This window comes from Ambystoma mexicanum, chromosome 3p (assembly GCF_040938575.1).
Source record: "Ambystoma mexicanum isolate Mex_15411 chromosome 3p, UKY_AmexF1_1, whole genome shotgun sequence".
NCBI classification, from domain to species: Eukaryota; Metazoa; Chordata; class Amphibia; order Caudata; family Ambystomatidae; genus Ambystoma; species Ambystoma mexicanum.
Genome location: NC_090925.1, coordinates 272,795,276 through 272,812,579, shown reverse-complemented (window position 1 = coordinate 272,812,579; position 17,304 = coordinate 272,795,276). Strand labels below are relative to the sequence as shown.

Sequence of the window (17,304 nt, the reverse complement as noted above, 5' to 3'; positions counted from 1 at the left end):
AGAACATTTGGAAATGAGGAAGGTTGAACACTATACTGCCATTAAACCATCACTGTAAAAAAAAAATTACAATTTATCAAGAAAAAGTACCCAGAACGGGCCGGAATGCTATCCTACTATATAAAACGACAGCAAAAAGCACCTGAAAATGATGCAAACACACATGAAGAACATTTTGAAATGAGAAAGGTACACCAATATGCTGTCATTAACCCATTACTGTCCAAAATCTGCATTTTATCACGAAAAAGTATACGGAACGGGCTAGAGCGGTTTCCTTATATATGGAAAGGCAGCAAAACTCAACTTAAAATGATGAAAACACACATGAAGAACATTTTGAAATGAGAAAGGTACAACAATATGCTCTCATTAATGCATTACTGCCCAAAATCTGCATTTTATCAAGGAAAAATACACGGAACCGGCCAAAACGCTACCCTAACATATGGAAAGGGAGAAAAACTCAACTGAAAATGATGCAAACACACATAAAGAACATTTTGAAATGAGAAAGGTGAAACAAAATGCTACCATTAACACAAGACTGCCCAAAATCTACATTTTATAACGAAAAGTAACCGGAACGTGCTGGACCGGCACCATAACATATAAAAAGGCAGCGAAACTCAACGGAAAATGATGCAAACACACATGAAGAACATTTTGAAATTAGAAAGGTACACCAATATGCTTTCATTAACCCATTACCACCAAAAATCTACATTTTGTCATGAAGAGGTACCCGGAACAGGCCAGAATGGTACAATAACATGTAAAAAGGCAGAAAAGCCCACCTGTAAATGCTGCAAACATGCATGAAGAACATTTGGAAATGAGGAAGGTTGAACATTAACCCATTACTGCACACAATTTACATTTTTATCATTTTAGAACAAGGAACGGGCCAGAACGCTATCCTACTATATAAAACGGCAGCAAAACTTACCTGGAAATGATGCAAACACACATGAAGAACATTTGGAAATGAGAAAGGTGAAGTGATGCCTGTCATTAACCCATTACTCACGAATATGGTCTATAGTGATTTGTCTGCCAGTACCTGGATATATGGAGTAGAACTTGCAAATTAAAGGTATGAGGATATGCAAGACTTTCCTCTTCTCTTCCTCTTTCTCTCTCCTTCTCCCTTGCATGCCTCCTTCCTCCTCGCTCCTGCTTACCTCCTTTTTTCTCATGCCCAACCTGCTCTATCAGCTGACTGGTCACCTGTGCACCTTTAGAGCCTAACAGGTACCAGGCCCCCCCACCAGTCCTGCACTTGCCTCCGGGTCTCCGCACTCTGCCTTGCTCTACTGCACTCAGAATACGTTCCATGAGAGTAGCACCCACCCTGCACTTAATTCTGGCACTTTCTTGACAGGGACACATTTGTCCCTGCCCCCTCCCTTGCACTTCTGTCTGCGCACTTGCATGACTTTGCTGCACTAGACTTAGCATGTTTGTCTGTCATGTCCTCCTCTATCTCCCCTCCCTAGCTGGCTCCCCTCCCATATGTCGACCCACCTTTTTGTCTTGTTATGTCCCCCCATATGCCAGTTATTGCTGTTAGATCATTCCGATTCTTCAAGGCATTAGAATGATGATGATATCCCCTTGTTCCATTTCTGCCTTGAAGCACTTCCCGTGTGTATATGTGCTTTACAAATAAACAATTACAATTGCATACACTGGTCATGCCTCCCTAACAGATACGTACAAAGTACTGCAAGAACATGTCAATTTCCTGATTTATACACAGAGTATTGCATTCAACCTTGTGACATTCACGTCACAGACCATGGAACATGTAGATGATGGGCCAAACACTTTGAGGCATGGCCAGTAACCCACTCAGACACACATTCCGCAGCATACAACCACATTCAACACAATGGTAAAATTATTAAAAAAAACAGGTATTGCCATGGCAAACAAATATATAATCACACAATATCCCATAAACCTTATGAAACAATTAATTAATCTTTCTGAACACAAAACTACCATTCCCAACCATAAAATAAGCCCCCACAAATACAAATAATTATACCTTGCCCTCTTCCTCAAGATGTGCAATTGTCTTGGCCACTGCCAACTTGACCTCCAGATCGGCCACTGCAAGTCGGGATTCTCTTGCCATGTGGGGGTGCTCTAGGGCCTCCCCCCTTAATACATCAAGGTCTCGGGCAGCCTCGAGTGAATTCTCCATGATGGAGGCCTGATCGAGGCCTGGTCCTGGCAATGGCCATGCTGCCCCTCCTCTTGCTGCTGCCTCATCTGTGAACACACAGCTAGAACCTGTGTGTGCACCCACTGTCCCACCTCCTGCCTTTCTTCCCTGATGATGTCACAAATATGTTTTACCCTCCTATCTGCCTTAAGTTGGATTTCATGCCTTCTCTGACAGGAAAACTCTTGCTTCCTGGCAATCCTTAGATGCTGGTTAGCCCTGTACCTCCTCCTCCCTTCCGTCCTTGAACGCCTCCTCATCTGACTCTGTACGGACCTCCACCTCCAACAGGGACAAATGCACTCCCAAAGTGGCAATGGCGGGATAGCACTAGAGGACCCACAGCTGATGTTAGGTAGGACTGCCCAACTTGGGGTAGTCTGTGACACAGATGTGAAGGTGAAAGAGGGGGCAATCGTTGTGGCGTGTCCGAAGAATCACACTCAGTCAATGCTGCATACATTGAGCATTTCCAACTTCCTGTGATGATGTGCACCCTGCTGTTGACTTGCAAGTACAGCATCATGGAGAGCATTGGTCCTATGCAATGCACCGACCAGCAGTGACAGAACTTTGGCCTGGATGGTCTCTTATGCAAATCAAATTTGCTTTGTCTGGTGGAGGGATCAAGGAAAATGTGTAGCCCTGCAGTTAATGATCCTCGGTCAAGGGGCTGTGCTGGCACCTCCAAGGTGTCCTGCACACTCTTCTGTCTCAAGCCCATGTCTGCAGCATGCACATCCCACTTGGATCCTTCACCAGACACAGTGGGCAGGCCTTCCACGTCTTTGATCTCCCCTTCCACACATTTACCACAATTGAGCTCTGTGGCTCCTCTCTATCTAGACATGTCCTCATCCCACTGCTGCCGGGGTGTAAACAACCTTGATATTCCCAATGTTCTCACCTTCAGCAGCTGTGCCATCCATGGAGTCACCAGTCCCAGTCACATGCCCCTCCACAGAGCTTGGTGTCATGGGGAATGCATGGGGTCTATGGTGCCATCTGGAAACCTTGTCCAATGCCTCCTCAGGGGAAAGTTCCTCTTCAGATGCTTGAGACACTGCAAAGGAAGAACACAGGAACACCATCACTGTAGGAACATGTATACACTTGTCCATAGCAAATAGTGATATGGTCATGCAGACATCAATGCACACAACATGTGTACATGTTTGTGGACACTGATGCATGTCTCATATGCATGTGTGCAGGGACAGTGTAATTCGAAGGGCACAAAGCAACATAGCCATTTGAACTCCAATACGTGGACTCATGTTTGTCCATCTTGCTTTGAGCATCCTGAAAAATATCGGATAACCGTATGAAATACATATATATTTGCAAAGAGTCACTGTCAGGGGCTAGAATTGTGACCCCTTCATCACACATCCACTAAATATCACCATGTTCCCTGCAACCCTGAACACGTGGCTTGCTTCTTGACCTTTAAGAATAATACATGGCCATAACAAGGGCGAAAGACATGTCTTTCTGACATGGGCATCTCAAAGTACAGATAGGCATCCCTGCATGGTATCTACTTGTTGGTCAATCAACACTCCAGTGACATTCACCTCCCACAGCCCCCCATGGCTTGCATCCCTCACAGTGGTATGCACATATTATTATTATTATTATTATTATTATTATTATTATTATTATTATATACCCTCCCACTGCCACTCAAGTCTATCTCCAACCATTTGGCTTTTAGGAAAGCCCTCAAAACTACTCTATTCTAACTCTCTGACTATTACTGTTCCTCTTGTTTGATAGCTTCCTCACCAGCGCCATGATGCCCCCGGGCGACCGTGCGCTCTACAAGTTCAGGTAATAATAATAATAATAATAAGTATGCACATATGAGGCAACAACATGCCCTTGCTCTCTTCACTTGCAGAATCATCACACAGCTTCATGTGAACATCTCTGATGGACATGATATGCACACAGATTATGCCAAGAACGACATGAATACATGCCTTTGACATTTGACAGAGGTTGTATTCACTACTTGACCAGATGTATGATCGCCTTGTTTAGCACCCAGAAGGCCTATGTGTTTTTTACCTTTCTTGTAGTTTGCTTAGTCACCAAACATCATACATGTTTGACACATTCCCATTATTGGTAGATGTAGAATCGCTCCTTCCCCTTTCTTGCCATCTCATCCATGCCATAGTGACATTATATGACCTAGTTCACTCTGTGTACCTATAAGCAACTTGAATCTGGGATTGCAGGTCAAGGGCCTGGGCATGAAGCACTGGGTAGACCTTCTCCAGAATCTGGAACTTAAGTGGTGTAACCATTTGTCGTTCATGTGAATTAATTTCATGGCTGTGTCATGCCTCAATGGTAGCCCTTGCTGTCATCTGGCTCTGGATCCTCCTGTCTTTCTTCACATTGTACACATGATGCACTGCCACCCCCTCCACATTAATGGCAGCTTTAATTCGCTCCCAGATCCTTCTATGAGCTTGGGCACCAAACTACTTCTCATCACTAAAGAGGGACTCATAATTCAACAGCAGAGAAGTTGACAGCCCTCAGACGCGCCACCTTGCTGAGGTCAGATAATATTCCAGCCATTGGAGAGTTGAGGCTGGTAGGGCGGACAGTGGGTCCTGAGTGTTTTCTACTGAGGAGCTGTGATGGTCAGATGGAGGTGTTGGTGTCCAGATGTGACCTACAAGGTGGGCTGAGGGAGATGATGGTAGACTGGTGCAGTGTGCTCGAACAGCAGCTGACAGGCTGTGGTGGTCCAATAGTCACTCTGGGACAGGGATGGTGGCCAGCTACACATGACAGACCACCAGGCAGCAAGAGTTGTCTTTCAGAGAAGACAGACAGAGGCAACAGATGATTAAAGGATGACAAGCAAGACATAGGTGGGCTCAAGGAGCATGCAATGAGGCAGCCGGCAGAGGAAAGGCCCGTGGTGTGTCATTTCTGCAAGGCACGCTTTATTCGCCACCATGCAGAGTTTTAATGCACTGTTCAGATATGAAAAGGACGTGCATATGTGGATTATGTTTACATGGCCCAATCACAGTGGACCTGAGCACTACTTTTCACCATGCGAAAGACTGTGCGTGAGAGGGGACATCCACGAAAAGAGACAGGACTGCTAAGGAAACATAGTTTCATAAATGAGTGGCTGGTCATCCTCACACATTCTGCTGAGGAGCATTATTTAGACTTCTATACTGTGGCTGGAAGGACCCTCTCTGTTACAGAGCATGTGCACCTAAGGCAGCAAGTAACAGATAACATAAATGCTTGTGGAGTGGAAAATCCTAATTCCAAGGTGGCACATAAGCACATGGGAGATCATAGCAGAAGAATCAAGCACAATTTTGGGAGGAAAGTGCAATGGGTCAAGGAAACTGCCAGGGGACCTCCCCCAGACAGAGTAGCTGACCCCCGATTGAAGAGATAATCAGTGGCCTAATTTTGAGTGAGCAGATCCTCAGCGTGAGAGGAACAGACACCTATTTGGCCTCATCTGGTGATTGACACACCTGCACGACTACAATGATAATGATTGTTATGAATATAGCACTTACACCAAAGTGCTGTACATAGAACATATTTACACACTTTAATCATCCCAAGCAACGTTGGTACTTATTTATCAACCTCAAAAGGATGAAAGGCTGAGCTGGCCATGCCGGGATTCGAATCTGCGACCTGCAGATCACACATAGATCACAGCACCGAGCACTCAACCCTGTCTTTGCTGTTGGTCATTTCTTCTGTTTCAGCAATTGTTCAGTGCATATACTGCATGTGTGCGCGTGGCCAGCATACTGCACAGGAGGAGGAGGCCCAGTGACTGCAGACATGATGCCTCACCGAGATTCTTTCACATATGAAATTAATGCCATTGGTTGAACGCTGCCCCGTTGTTGTGTTAACCTTGATGGTAGTGTTTAGGATGTTTACAGGTATGCTTTTGTCTTATGGGTGCCAAGTGTCTGTGTGGTTTTACCAACAGGTGTGTACATTTGATCTGTATTTGTTTTGTTTTACAAAGACTGGGCATGCACTTATCAACCTCCTTTTAAGTGCTGTGTCCTATGCCAGGGAAATGGCTCTGAATAGCCACCTACAGCCATAGCTGTCCATGTTCTGTGCTGTAGAGCTCCACAGATTCATGACTAAACGGTTATGTTAGTGTGATGTGTGTGTATGTGAAATGTATTGCTATGACACAAGCTGTGTGGCATGGTGAATTGTTGGTTGCTGTGCATCGTGTCTTGATATATGGGTGTTTCTGATGTGTGTGAATGCAGGTTTTCTTCTTGTTATTGCCGCAAAGTTGTATTGGTATTTTCTTTTTATATTTTATTTTGATTTGCAGAGCGCTTCTCGCCAAAGTGCTTAACAATAAGAAAATAAACAGTGCAATTCCAGGGTTTAAAATTGAGGGGTGATGGGAGCTGTTTAACTCGTGCAGCTACTTTTGGGTCCCTAGGCCAACACAAACACAACTATGTGAATGTTACTTGTGTATTTGGGACAATCTATAAATAAACATTAGGACACATCTATACGACATTAAAAGCACATGGCGTCATAAATAATGGACATAATGCTGTGTGTATCTTATGTGGAGAAACATTTGCGGAACGCGGCGTGCTAGCTGCTGGTTCCCAAGCGGTAGCTCCTAGTCACTGGTAAATGCTCGATACCCAGAAGCTGCTTTTAGCTTCAACTTATCAAACCTTTATTTTGATCCCTGCAATTAAAATAGTAAAATGACAGAAAAAAACAAAATATACAAAGAAAGTGAATGGGCCTTAAAGCCAGAGCGAAACAGAGAGTGCAAAGAAAGCGAGCAGAGATGGGGTGATAGCATTGCATGTGCTCCATGTGTGCTCTTCCTCTTTTGAGGAATCAGTACCCCCACAGGTTTTAGGTGACATGTCTGTAAACATCTGTGTATCATGGGTCGGGAGGATAGGTCAGGGTCAATGAGTTTGTCTTGGAAGCAAGACAACACAGAGCAACAAAAGATGAATGAATTAATGAATTCTAGGAGGCACAGCAGGCCAGCCTTCTAGCAGTGGTCCACCAGGGAATTTCCATCCTCACAATCATGAGCGGGAGATGCAGTTCTTGGTGTTATTTAAGGCAGTGGAGCATTTGCAGCTGTTACTAAATAAGCATTGTCAAAACCAACAGTTTTGGCTTTTGTCTAGTCATCGGAGAGTCATCTGACAGGCAATTTCATAATGGTACTACCTGCCCGCAAGGTGATAGAAGCTGAAAACTAGTGCACGTACCTGGACATACGATACATGTGCCTTGGAAATGCCTACCTAATACCTATACATAAGCCAACACTGTCGGCTTTGCCAATGCTTGTTTTTACAGGGTCTTCGGTAATATGATATGCATACTGCGTATGAAGTGGCTGAATGCGCAATTTGATAAGGCACATTTAAAACACTACACATGCATTTATAGCTGTAATTAAGCCACTATCTACTGAAGAATGCTTTAAGATAACACTGGCGGGCACTTAGAGAACAATGTTCGATGTTAGTTCTTGATAACTTTAGCTTAAAGAGTTCCCAGAAGGATGCGTTTTGGTTGGGGAGGAGCAGGTAGTGGGTAGACATGGCCAGTGGGATTAACATGGCCATGGAAAGTCGATCGATCGGCAAATAACCAAATAACACCCACAAAGCCATGTGCATGTCCCTCCTCACAGCCCATCTCCATTCTAGCTGCACATCAATGCAATAGATTTGGCTTATAAGTGGCACTTTAATGCCAGCTAACAGCCAAAGCTAAAAAGAAATCCATTATGGCTTGCACACAAAAGATATTTATGTACAATGTGTGGCGAATAAAGGGTACTCTCCTTTTATTCCTTAATACGCTTACATTTGTTAAATCGGATGTATGGGAAATAGTAGATCCACAACATTAAAAAGCAAGTGCATCCTATTTTGATACTGGGGAGTCCCCAGGTCTGCATCACCCGAAGACATTACTGCTCGTTCTGTCAATGTATCTCCACCTCGACCAAACCATTGCATCATGGGATAGGAAATAAGCTTCCCCTATAAGGGCCTGCAATATGCAGCAGCTCCCTGCATGCACCTTCCAGGAAGCCAAATCACAGCCTGTCCAAGAGCGGTTCTGACATGTTAAGCCTTCAGGGCTTCGCAGATGCAATTCACTGTAATCACGTTAGCCTTTCAGATTAATAACACAGAATGAACTGCGCCTCTCCAATTCTCCAGATACTCCGCAAATCAATGCAAACAAGCAACGCAGCAGCTGGGCCACCAGAATGCAACGCTAATTGAATTCCATTCACAGACCGTGCCATTTGCAGCTGGCGTCGCCTACGCTGGTTCAGCTGCAGATTCAGCTGCAGGTTCTTAATACTTCACTGTAGTTCTGTGTTTCTGGCAGCAGGTCGGATGATGTCACACGTAACGGGTCAAATCATCACTAGGGAATAGTGCTGAGGTGAGGTGAAGGTTTCAATGTCTCACTCTTGTGGTTTTGCATTTTATCGTGATACTTTGATAGAATTGTTCACCTGTTTCCCTTTTTTTTAAATTCCAAATGTCACCCAGATAGATATTCAATCCTGGGTCCACTTTACATAAATATCCCAAATAAACAATATATTAATGATTGCAGTTTTTGTTTTATCTAGCACTTTACATCGCCTCAGCCTATGGTAATCGCTTTAATTAATATGGGGCTCATTTTGGAAGTCCCCACAATTTGACGATGGGGACCAGTTAAGTGTACACTTCTGCAGGTTCCCAAAATGTCCTCATTTGCTCGGGGGAGTGCAAAAGGGAAGGCACAAAGTGACATAGGCGCATGTATGCTGCGCTTTTGCACTCCGCGATGCAAATTGACAAAACACTGCCTACCTTGCATGCATGACAGGCAGCGTTTACAATGGATCGTATGAAGACTGCCTGCTTTTTGCTGCTGCAAAAAGCCTGCAGGCTCCCTAGGAATCCCCATCATCTGTGCAGGCATGAAAAGCCATGCTGGCGTAAATGCTGGAGTATATGTATGGCGGAGAGGAAGGGAGCAGAGGAAACTAAAGTTATGGTCCACCCATTCTCCGTCATGCCAATATTTAAAAATAAGCTGTGAAGTAAGACGCAGAAGAAAAAAAAGCCCTAGACAATGCATTAACACATTTTTTTTACGTTATGTCTCATTGAAAATGAATCCCGACATGTTATGCATGGGATGTATCGACTTCAGACGGATGAAGTGCTGAGTCAGCCATATCGACATTTCTAATGATTTAAATTGTCAATGTTGAATGCACTAGGTACAGAAGAATCAGGAATGTGGTTGGATGAGAGATTGAGGTTTTCTCTGAGACAAGACTTAGACCTAAAACATCTCCCATTTTCATGCCACCATATGGAATAGACTGTGATTCACAGAACGTTCAGGAAGCATCAAGAACAGCTTTAGCCTTCAACATGAAAGTAACTGTATTTTTCACAGTATTTTGCCTGTAAAAAGGAGAACAACCCTGCCCGTCTCTGTGCGATTCCACTGAGCCCTGATGAAACGTCATCTCCCTCATTGGTGGATCCGGGGGCAGCGATATTGACCAAATGGACGACAGAGTCCATTAAAAGTGTGAGTCTCGATAGGGCCTTTTCTAGACATGGGATCCCTGAGCAGCCCGATGTCAAGGACCAAGATCCATATCAAGTATCAAGACTCTGTACCCTTTTTCTTATAACTCCTGATTGGTGAGTTTTAAAACCGCTCTCATTCCCCACCTGCACTCAACAAGCCTACCTCGATTCCTGTTTTCTACCAAAAACCTCCCTCCAAATGAAAGTTGATGTTTCAAGTCAACTCTATGTAACTTCTAAGGTGTCATTAGCAGAGATGTTCGAGGCCACCACGTTGGCCCTATAAACATATATACCGGGCCCATCATAAGGGGGTACCAACATAGAATTTCAGCTAGGGTGGCATCGCTCCTTGCAACAGCACTGCTTCAAACATCCTGCACACCTCAAACCTTCTTTGACCATATGTGTATCAGTGTCTGGATGCCAGGAGTGTTCCTCAACAGAAAGTTTCTACAAGAAACCTCTTCCACTCCAACTGTTTTCCACTGGTTGTCCATCATGCCATTTACCTTTACAAAAAAACGAATTCCTATCAAAAACATCCATCCTCCCAACTTGATAACAACTGGCCTAAAAAAAAACACCCAACCGACTGCTAAAATCATCTGGGTCCCAACCACCTATTCCGCTAGCAACGTCTTCATCATCAAGATAGAAATAATCAGATACGGTATCAATGTATCATAACTGGTGTACCCCAGCAATTTTACCTCGCGCAACACAAGCTTGTGCAGTCTTCACAACCCTCACGCACAAGAATATTGGTGATACACTCTCACTAGTAAAGCCTACCGCATGCAAGGACGACATCCTTCCCTCTGCCATCGTGAAACTGTTCTTAGGATCCACCCATTTCCCCTTCCTCCTGTTTGTTGGCAGACTCATCGACAAGTCATGGGCTAACCAACTCTACATTTGTTTTTAACCACTATGGCCTGTTCCTTGACTTCCGTTCTGGATTTAAGGCTATATGCAGGACACAGACCGCCTCCATCAAGGTTACATATACATCTTCCTTGAACTTTTCTGCTGCGTTTGACACTGTCGACCATTGCTCCTTTACAAGCCTGCACACCGATAGAATGGGCTTCTGAGGCACATTTCTCAAATGGTTCACCTCCTATCACTTGAACATATACCAAGGAGTCCAGATGGGTTACTTTAGGTCCCATTCCCACCACATCAATTGCAAAGTCCCACAGGGATCCATACATTCACCAGTGATCTTCAACCTCAATATGCTCCAATAGTCCTGCAGTTCAGGAAGGAGCACAAAGCCCGGTCCTTCAAGGCATATCTAATTAACATTTAGCACCTGCTACTCCTAACTATATACCACCCCTATAGCAAGGGATATGCATGCTGCTAAAACCTGTAACCTCTGCTTACACTGACCTCTGTGAACTCCAAATTACTTGTACATTGTCCCCCTGCTTCCTTGCTCGGTTTGTGATACGAAAGTACACATATATATTCAAATATTCTTTTCTACCACAAAACTCTCACCATAAAGCTCTGTGTAACCCGATTAACCTCTTGTTATGGTGAAGTGCAAGTAGGGTCTTCTGGCCTGGCTCATGATGTGGCACACTGCCTAACCTCCAGTCTCTTCAAAGGTGACATCATTGTGGATATGGCCTCTATGACTGCCATCTACCAAGAAGAGAATGAATGTGGTTAAGTGTATCTGACCCAAAATGCTCCTGATTGTAGAAGTAGAGGGAGACTAACGTCAGCACCTGTAGGTGCACTAAAGTCAGTGTGTCCGCTGCCATTACCGATGACTGGAGGTAACTCAAACATCATGAGAACCAATGGAAGATGTACTGATGTTGGAAGACCACACCTATAGGTCGGTTAATATATCCTGGTATAGCTCTGAATTTAAGTTTATGTTTCATGTCCCTTTAACCTGTGGAAGGGCCACTTGGCATAGAGCATGGCTGTGTGGGAGCTTGTCCTGTCTCACTGTGATTTTTTGGATTAAAATAAGTTGCTGTTTACCCTCCTGCAGACCTGGCAACCTACACAAAACCAAGCCAAGATGATGAATGGAAACAGCACAAGACGTCATTCTGTTTTTTCTGAAGCCCAGCCTGGGCACCTTTCCTAATGCGCAGGTTGCGGATGCCAGCAGTAGGATGCCCATCAGTGGTTCTGAGCCAGAACGGATGCTACATCAAAGTCACCGGAAAACGAAGCAGGTGCAGCTCCAGCGTTGAGCTGATTGACTGTCAGATGGTTATACATGGATGGCGCTCGCACTCAACTCGGAACCTGTCTGAGACTGGCATTGGCAGAGAACGTCCGGCAGACAGATCGGTTTTGCTGGCAAGTGTTTATGGTGAACATAGAGGCGCTGGCAGCACCACGCATGCGCATCATGGAGGTGAAATCAGGACTGGATATGTTCTAAAGGCAGATATTCCTGTGGACAACATGATGATCCAATCCACGTGCGTTAGAACATCAGGGGACAGATGACAGACACCGTGCACCGTTGGGAGTGCAAAGTCGCACTGCATTAGCACTTGGGCAAACTAAGTGCTCCTTAGATCAAAAAACACTGGGGCCATATTCGAAAACCTTTGCACCAAAAAGTGTGCCATTTGTCATGATAGTGCAGTAAATTATCCTTCTGACAAAAAAGCATGCACTCTCAATGCATTTTTGAAGCAAGGTCAAGTTTGCCCTACTGTTGATACCATCCCGTATTAGTGAGCACCAGGGCAAACTTCGTCCTTGAGCAAAAATACTTTGAAAGTGCATGTATTTTTCAGTAGGGTCATTCTGGACTAGGACCATCTCATATACCATGTAAAACGGCACTTGTCAGAGTGCAGATGTTTTCGAATATGGCCCCAATGTGTTTTGTAGTCTGTGACACACTTTGCTCTAGTGCTAATAGGCTGAAACCGTGCACCCATGCAATGTTTCTGTGATCTGGCCCAGAATGCTTTCAGACAATCGGATGCAGACTTTAGTGAAACTTCGAGTTGGGCATGTGAAATGCCTCTGGGACTGGCACGGCCGATTATGCATTTCGGCTTTGGCCCCTTTTGGTTGGGGGAGTCGTGAGTGAAGGGTTGGCATCTTGCTCTCCCAGTACACAAGGTAGCGGCTGTCTTTGCTGTCTTTGCTATGGCATATTTTGCAAGGAGGCTGGTGCCCGTGATATCTAGGGGCTAGTGAGAAGATTATATCGGGTTCCTTGTTTAGGAATAGAATCTAATGTAAACAAATATATATATTTCTCCGTTTGGACACATTTTATTTCTTCCAAATTGTAGTTTTATTCTCGCTTTGTTTTTAGTTGCTGTTTGATTTTCATATTGTGTTCTTTGGATTATATTGGATTGCTTATCATTCCAATACATTTCTTTTTTTGTTTCCATTTTAACCATTGACTTGCAAATTTCAAATTGCCTTTGACTTGTATTGCAACACAGATCCTGCACAAGACCATGTGCATTCCCATTGTTGATAGATCCATGAGAATGCGTAGCTGTTACGGGCGAATATATACAACAAATGGATAATTAACTCAAATCCAAAATGTGCCTCTCCAGAATAAAATTGAAGTTGTATTTTCTGGGGGTATGGGGCAGGCAAACCTGCTACTACAGGGGAACTCCCCACCACAAGTATCTGACAAGTAGTCAGATGGAGGGAGCATGATATGCCAGGGGCGTCATTTCACCAAAATGCCAGGGGTAGCAGAAGTGACATCATTCGACCCTTGACCCTATTAGGACATAACAGGAAGTGATGTCATTTGACCCCACCCGAAGTGATATCGCGGGAAGCAATGGAACACGACCTTTCACCCATTGACAAAACAGGAAGTGGCATCACATAGCATTGTACACTACGGAAAATATGGTTATAATGTCACTATAATGTGATGTACATTTCATACAAGAATGGATTGCCATATTTATCGTTAAGATCAGTGTGTATAGGCCCATATTACCAAACTACTGTGAATGCAAGCAGACTTCCATGGCCAAATAATAACGATGTGTTATTATATAGCACTTACGCTTAAGTGCTTTATATAGAAAAAATATACACCCAATATCACCCAACCTGTGCTGGTACTCATTTATCGACCTCAGAAGGATGAAAGGCTAAGTTGAGGCATTTAAGAACAGACTAAATCAATGACTCACCCCCTGAAGTGTGCCTTAAATAAACCTTTCATGAGTCTAGCAATTATTGTATAGAATTCCAGAAAGACAAATTATTTCGTATTCCTACTCTTTCTTATTTAGGGTCAGTGCTGAAAGTGTTCGACTTGTGGCACTCTTTTTAAGGGGCCTGGACAAGAAAGCCAGCCACTCCAGAAGTAAAGAGCCGCATGGTGCTGGCCACAGCCCAGCAGCTTGCATAAAGAAAAAGAAAAAAATATCTTTTTTTGTTGTTTTTTAGTTTTTTTTTAGAGGTTGCAAGGGAGACCACAGACGTTGCAAAGGAGAACTCAGAGGTCGCAGTTGCGACCTCTGGTGACCCCTAAATGACATCCATGTGATACGCCGAATACGGGTCTCAGTGGGCAAATTCTCGACCACAGGGATCTGTATTTGACATCACAGGCACTTAATCATATCCTGGCTGATCCACATAGCCCTTGATCCTTCTGACGTCAATAACATACCTAACATTGAGTTGAGTAGCACAATATACATCTTTTATTGCTGTATAGTGCCAAAATAACCTCTTGGAGTCCGTGGTGTGCTCTACAAACACACACGTTGTGTGATGTACATATTTCTAAAAAAAACACACTACAAGGCACATTTCCTGAGTCATATTCAGATGCACAGTGCAGGTTGGATTTAGGAAAGCTTCTTGCGCTGTGAAGCAGGCAGGGATGATTTAACATGTATGAGGATAATTAAGGATACTATTTACCATTATTGCCCAGTGCGTACTCTCAGGTTGAGGTCACTCCATCACATACGGTGATTCTCACTGCAGATTATGTTCCCAAAGTGCAGCATATAACCTGCTATTCATGGAATTAATACCATTGTATTTGGAACCTTGTCACCCAAACAGTGCACTGCCGCTGAAGCAACCCCATGACCCAAGAGCGTCTTGACTCTTACTAAGCTGCTCAAACACCAGCAGCCTAAGGCCAACCTCCCCAATTCAGTTTCATTGTTTTAATTGAGATTGCTCTACTCTGCAACCTGTGCCTTGCCCGATGTTCTGGATTACGGTTTCCATAATCCCTCGTCATTGACTCTGCCAGCTGGGTCAGATAGGAGTCCAAAACATCTGGAGAGCCAAAAGATTGAATATCCCTGATCTATTGCCAATTCTCTTCCGTTTCCAACTCCCTCCCAATCCCCCTCCTACTTGAACAAGTTCCGATGAAACTAAGATGTTTGCCGAATACTCTGCTGTTTGGATCTGCCTTGAGTTACGTAAATATGTATGTTTATACCTCAAAGAAGTGGTCTTGTTGTGCCTTTTTTGGTTGTAGTTCTTTCTATTACCCCAAGTAAATCATTTGTATACTATCGTCCCAATATCCATTATTTATTTGGCACCAGTAAACTTTGGGTACTGCGTCATGTTTTACCATCTTTCTCAACCACCTAAGAACTTCATCAGGTTCTGTGATTTGTGTGTGTGCAATAAAATGCATCACGAGGCCCTGCTCAATCCATTATAACATAAGTTCTCCTTTACGTTTGTGCTGGAAATATACCCCTAGTTGGCTTTAGTTTACATCAATACAAACATGAAGACTTTCTCTTTCGCATGGACAGGGAGAACATTTGCATAATTTGCCAATATGTAATTCTCCGGGGGCACTTACCTGCTCTGAACACCCCTGCAGGAGACACCTCCACCCCACTGGAGAGACAACACCAGGCGTAACTTCTATAGAGGGTTCTTCTGGTAGGTGGCAAGTCACATTAACTAAACAAAGAAAAACAAAAAGTCTGCTATATGTTTTAATCTTCTGATGCCCCCTATGTATGGATGCTGAAGGTAGGGCAGGTCACTCGAAACCGGAAACACAGAAGAACACTTTTTTTGGCGTCTGATTATATTGAAAATATCTTTTGTTGGAATTGAATGAAAGATTAAGTTCGATTTTGAAGTCTATTTTTACTGATTTACACTACAATAACTTAATGACATTTACAGAATTAAAATATTGATCCACAACTGCATTATTATTGATTATCAATGTTACATATATAGAATTATGTAATTTGTAATTCAGACATTGTGTTTATGCTCATATTTTGAAAGCTTAGGTCTAAAGTATCCAGTAAACTGTATGTAATTTGCAAGTGTGAGCAACTTTAGTCTCTTATCTAATAGGCTGTAAAAATCAGGGTGGAATCTCATCCTAATGTGAGTATCACCCTGCTTCTGCATGCTTCATGTGGAGTATTAAAACATGTATACAAAACCCACTAGTGAACACACAGACGCCGCCTAATACTACCTGTCTAAGTATGCAACCAAACCACAATCTTACTGTTCAGTGATCTGACCAGTCCCAAATTTAATGGAAAAGTATACTGTATGGATTCACAGGGTGTCTCAAATGGATTGAAAATGACCTATAAAAGACAAAAGAATTTAGCCTACTGAGTTCCTAAAGGGTACAACATTGGGCTTATGAATTGAACATCAAGATGCCTCTGCCATGTAGAGTGTGTTTTGTGGTTTATCAAGTCCAGGAAGGACACTTGTATGGTGCATGTAGAGCCAGCACAAGGCGGGGAAATAGTCCACTGCAGAGGAAGCATCTGTAAGAAACAGTGCAGATAGATCAAAAAATGAATCCTGCCATCAAAAAGGTGTGTTCTCAATTGTTTTTCCTTGTAAACACACCTATAATACCTACACCTCTCAGACTCTCCTGGCTGACTTCCAAGATCTCTGCACGAGAAGTGATGGGAGGAGGAATGCGGGTTGGGGGGATGGTCATCTAATCTTCAGCTAGGGAAGATCTATCATGAACTAGTTAATCTATTAAATAATGTACTCATCTAAACAAAACATTGTACTGGAGTGTTGTTATTAATACAGGAACCCAATCATACATAAACATAGGCATTGGTTGCAGCATGCACCAAGTACAATATTTTTCATCTTGTACTTTTGGATAGTAAAATAGTAATGCTACCCTATGAGAGTAATGTTAAACATGTAATAACTAGCTAACAATTCAAGACTTACTACACAATTGTGCTAGTACACACAATATATATGAAGACCCACACTGCATACAAATCAGAGGCACATACAGGGAAACTAAAGTAAGGAAGAAAGAAACAGCATCACCAGAAAATGTTAATAATATTAAAGTTCATCTTCATGTATACAAATGAATTGTGTGGTTGAGGCTTGCTTATTGCCCTGTGTATGTGCACAATGAGCTTA

General features: G+C 43.4%; 1 long non-coding RNA gene across 1 annotated transcript in view; it reads right to left on the bottom strand.

The window, feature by feature from the left end:
• LOC138579527 (uncharacterized) overlaps positions 1-17,304 on the bottom strand; it is a 45,480-nt gene that overhangs the window by 22,023 nt on the left and 6,153 nt on the right. The window contains exon 2 of the long non-coding RNA XR_011304040.1: positions 3,141-3,296. This is a non-coding gene — a long non-coding RNA (uncharacterized lncRNA). The remainder of the gene's footprint in view (positions 1-3,140; positions 3,297-17,304) is intronic.